Raw genomic sequence first — 5,177 nt, forward strand, 5'->3', positions numbered from 1 at the left:
TTGCCCAACCCTCTGACGAGGAACCTAGTTCTAGTATAGTAAACCCTCTCATTCCTACCAACAATTTCGAACTAAAACCATCTTTACTGCAATTAGTGCAACAGAACCAATTCGCGGGTCTCGCTACTGAGAACCCAAATCAACATTTAAAAGTCTTTATCCAACTGGCCGACACCTTTAAATCCATTGGTGCTTCACCTGATGCGATTCGTTTAAGATTATTTCCTTTCTCCCTCAGAGATAGAGCACGTTCATGGTTAGATTCACTTCCAGCTAACTCAATAACTACCTAGGAAGATATTAGGAGAGTATTCCTTGCTAGATATTTTCCCCCCAGTAAGTCTGTTGTTCTTCGAAACCAAATAACTAGATTTACTCAAAACCAAGGAGAATCACTTTTTGAAGCTTGGGAGATATATAAAGAGCTATTAAGAGTCTGTCCACACCATGGCCTAGAACAATGGTTGATCGTTCATACCTTCTACAATGGACTCCATTATAACACAAAGATGAGCATCGACGCTGCCGCTGGTGGCGCACTGATGAACAAACCTTACCCTGAAGCTTGTGACCTAATTGAGGATATGGCCCAAAACCATTACCAATGGGGAACTGAACGAGCATCAATAGAGAAAAAGGAGACCCAAGGTGGAATACATGAGATAAGCTCTATGGACATGATGCAAGCAAAAATGGATGCCTTAGCCCTTAAGGTCGAACATATTTCTACAAACTCTAACACCGTAGCGGTAGTGCATACAGAGTGTGAACTTTGTGGATCTAAAGGACACGAATCGTCGGAATGTAACCTTTTGAACGACCTGAACACCGACCAAGTGAATTACGCCCAAGGTAACCCATTTTCAAACACTTACAACCCTGGATGGAAGAATCACCCGAATTTTTCCTATAAAAATCATAACCCTATCCAAAATTATGCACCTCAAAGACCACAAGGTTATCAAGCCCAAAAACCAAATCAACCTATGCAAGCTGTGCCCCAGAAGCCTAACCTTGAGAAGATCATGGAGAGCTTTATATTAGGCCAGACTCAGCAAAATAAAGAATTCCTAAACCAGAACATTCACATAAACGAACTGATAACGCAATTAGGGACTAAGGTTGATCAAATAATCACTCACAACAAGATGCTTGAAACCCAGATCTCACAGGTAGCACAAAACCAAGCCCCACAAACTGCACCTGGAGGACAATTCCCTGGACAACCTCAACTCAACCCTCAAGGGCAAGCTAACGCTATCTCATTACGAAGTGGGACCGCTTACGAAGGGCCTCATAACCCAGCAATGAGCGAGTCCAAAGCTTCTAAAGAAAATATACCTACAAACCAAGGAGAAGAACTAGTGGAACCCGAAAAACAAACCGACCAAGAAGGAGAAGCCAAGGATAAAACTTATAAACCACCACCCCCGTACAAACCACCAATCCAATATCCGCAAAGACTTAAACAAACCAAAATCAATAACCAATACCAAAAGTTTATAAAAGTAATAGAGAAGCTTCATGTAGAGATTCCTTTCACCGAAGCCATCACCTAAATTCCATCTTACGCCAAATTTCTCAAAGACATCTTAACCAACAAGCGTAGGCTTGATGATCCCAAACCCTTGGAATGCAACTTTATTTCCGAGAATAAACTTGCTAAGAAGGAGAAAGACCCTGGTAGTTTTTCTATACCTTGCATTCTAGGGAGTCATGTAATCGACAAAGCTTTCCTAGACTTAGGCGCTAGTGTGAGTTTAATGCCCTTAGCTGTGTGTAAAAGGTTAAACATAGGAGAATTATAACCAACTAAGATGTCCCTCCAATTAACCGATAGGTCTGTTAAGTATCCTGTAGGCATTTTAGAAGACATCCCAGTTAGGATCGGTCAACTTTATATCCCAACAGACTTTGTGGTCATGGATACCAAGGAAGACGACGATATCCCTATCCTTTTAGGTAGACCATTTTTATCAACAGCCGGAGCTATAATAGATGTTAAAAGAGGAAAATTAACTTTCGAAGTAGGGGATGAAAAGATAGAGTTTATTCTTTTAAAGTTCCTGATGACACCAATCATAGGAGACGCATGTTACGCAATTGATATCATAGATGAATGCATAAGGGAATTTGATCAAGAAGAACCTGTGATCGAACCATTTTCAAACCCGAATGAAAAGGATGACGAGCTAAAGGAAACAGAATCTCACACTAACGAATGTTTGGCCCTTACTCCGGACCTTTCACCAAATTCTCAAAAACCAGCTCAAGAACTTAAGGAATTGCCCAAGAACCTAAGATACGAGTTTTTGGATAAAGAAATGAACCGCCCAGTAATAGTTAGTGCCACCTTAAACCAAGACGAGACAAACCAACTATTGAATGTTTTACGAAGATACCCCTCTGCCGTAGGATACAACATCTCTGATTTAAAAGGTATAAGTCCATCCGTGTGTATGCACAGGATCTCGCTAGAGGAGGATTCAAAACCTTCTAGAGAACATCAGAGAAGGATCAACCTTGTAATGAGTGAGGTGGTAAAGAAGGAAGTCCTTAAATTGCTAGAAGCTGGTATAATCTATCAAATCTCTGATAGTAAATGGGTAAGTCCTGTACATGTGGTACCCAAAAAGGGAGGCATCACAGTCGTGCAGAACGAGAAGGGCGAGCATGTAGCTAAACGTATAGAAGGCGGATGGTGTATGTGCATAGACTATAGGAAACTCAATAAGGCAACTAGGAAATACCATTTGCCCCTTCCATTCATAGATCAAATGCTTGAGCGTCTTGCCAGACACTCTTACTTTTGTTATCTGGATGGATATTCTGGATTTTTCCAAATACCTATACACCCCGAGGATCAAGAGAAAACAACCTTCACCTGTCCTTAAAGAACATTTGCTTACAAACGAATGTCGTTTGGACTCTGCAATGCACAAGCTACTTTCCAACGTTGTATGTGAAGGAGAATTGCGGTCCAAAACGCATCGGAAATTAAAATTTTCTCCTTTAGAGATCCTTACGAATGGTCATGATCAGTGATAGAATATTTACCTCTTGTGACGATTGAAACCTTTGGTGCAGATCTCTTGTGACGATCAAAACCTTTGATGCAGATCCACGAAGCGATCACGAACGTTGAACGATGACAACGTCTCTACTCAGTCCACACGAACAAATTCCTTCAATCTCAGTGCTAGCTGGTACGAATGAAGGCTTTGAGTGAGAGAGAGAGAGAGAGAGAGAGAGAGAAAACGAAAATAATGCAACCACCTGAATGCTTCTGCACAAGGGTTCTATTTATAGAACCACTTGTGTGGGCTTCAAGCTAAAAATCCCACTTAAGTGTATTTTGGCCCATATCTTATAATATGCCCAAAATCACTTAATCCCATGGTACCTTACCATATTTTGTATTCTACTCAAGTACACCGTACCTTACGATGTTCTATAATTCACTTAAGGGCACCGTACCTTACGGTATTCCTTAGTTACTCTATCTCTCATCAATCCGTCCTTTGTGTGTGACCCTGTAGGTTTTCGTGACGTTGGCAATTATATTAAATCACGCATTTAACATAATAAACAGTGAGCGGTATCTAGCAACACATCACTGCTACCCAAGACACGAAAATGTCATGTGATCTGACAGAACCTTCTGTGATAATACTTATGTGTATAATTACCCTTTTGCCCTTATGTCTATATTGAACACAAGGCATAGACCGTGTCATCCTTGTCCAGTTCAATATTGGGCCCATAGACATTTATCCTGTTATGCAGGATGGGCAAATTCCATCTAGGTCACTCATGTCCCTCAGCATGCTTCGTGGAGTACCCATCAACTGTCTTTATGGTTATCCAGTTACGGACAACGTTGGATCAGCAATAAAGCACTCGACTCTACATCTAGGATCCATAGTGGTTTCAGGTCAAAGAGTGGAATACACTATTATCACCATGAGAATAACTTATGACACTTTGCATAACTTTCTATATAGTATTCTCATAGCGGGTCAATCCGGTATAAATATTACTCTTAATATTCATACCTATGTTTAAGACTTGATAACTCTTTATCCATGATCCATGAGATGTGATCATCAGTCTACAAACATAATAGTCTTAATGCTTTAATGTTATCCCACTTCACACTAAAGCTCGACTACAGATACTTTAAGAATAGTGTCCTTATGTTTAATATGTTCTCATGATTAAGTCACACTTAATACATTAAACGGACTATCTATTCCAGGGACTTTATTAATCAACCATAATAAAGAAAATGCCTTTTTATTATTAATAAATAATTCGATACAAGTACCAAAAAGTATTGGCCTCTAGGGCTTACACCAACAATCTCCCACTAGCACTAGAGCCAATCAGGCATACCCCGTATGCCCATTGATCTAGTATGGCCATCATGTTTCTGCTGCGCAAGAGGCTTTGTCAGTGGGTCAGCTATATTGTCAAGTGTAGGTACTTTACATATTTTCACATCTCCTCTATCTATTATCTCTCGAATGAGATGATAACGCCTGAGTATGTGTTTGGATCGTCGGTGAGATCTAGGCTCCTTAGCTTGTGCGATAGCACCATTGTTATCATAATAGAGACCAATGGGATCCACAATGCTAGGGACTATGCCAAGTTCACTAATGAACCTTTTGATCCAAACAACTCCCTTTTCTAGCATTTGAGGCAGCAATATACTCGGCCTCGGTTGTAGAATCAGCAATTGTATCTTGCTTTGAACTTTTCAAGCTCACAGCGCCACTATTTCAGCAAAACACATAACCATTGGAATCATTCATATTAAAGCGTCTCAGCACCTTGTCTATGTACTCTGACTTAGGCCAGGCATTTTATGATCTATCTCTATAGATTCTGATTCCTAATATATAGGCTGCTTCACCTAGGTCCTTCGTAGAAAAGCATTTCCCCACCCAAGACTTTACTTGTTGCAGGGTAGGGATATCGTTTCCAATAAGTAATATGTCATCTACATATAATACCAGGAATACGATCATGCTCCCACTAACCTTCTTGTAGACACAAGGTTCATCTTCGTTCTTGATGAATCCATATTGTTTTACTGTTTCATCAAAACGAAGATTCCATGAGTAGGTCACAGGCTCATCTTGATCCATGAGTAATACATCACCTTGATCCAT

At 40.3% G+C, this 5,177-nt stretch overlaps 1 non-coding gene across 1 annotated transcript; it reads right to left on the reverse strand.

The window, feature by feature from the left end:
• Positions 1-347: 347 nt before the first annotated feature.
• On the reverse strand, positions 348-454 carry LOC127098912 (small nucleolar RNA R71). Its single transcript, XR_007793596.1, has one exon. It is a non-coding gene; the product is annotated as a small nucleolar RNA R71 (small nucleolar RNA).
• Between the last annotated feature and the right edge of the window lie 4,723 nt (positions 455-5,177).

The sequence above is a fragment of the Lathyrus oleraceus genome, chromosome 6, assembly GCF_024323335.1.
Source record: "Lathyrus oleraceus cultivar Zhongwan6 chromosome 6, CAAS_Psat_ZW6_1.0, whole genome shotgun sequence".
Classification (NCBI taxonomy): Eukaryota; Viridiplantae; Streptophyta; class Magnoliopsida; order Fabales; family Fabaceae; genus Lathyrus; species Lathyrus oleraceus.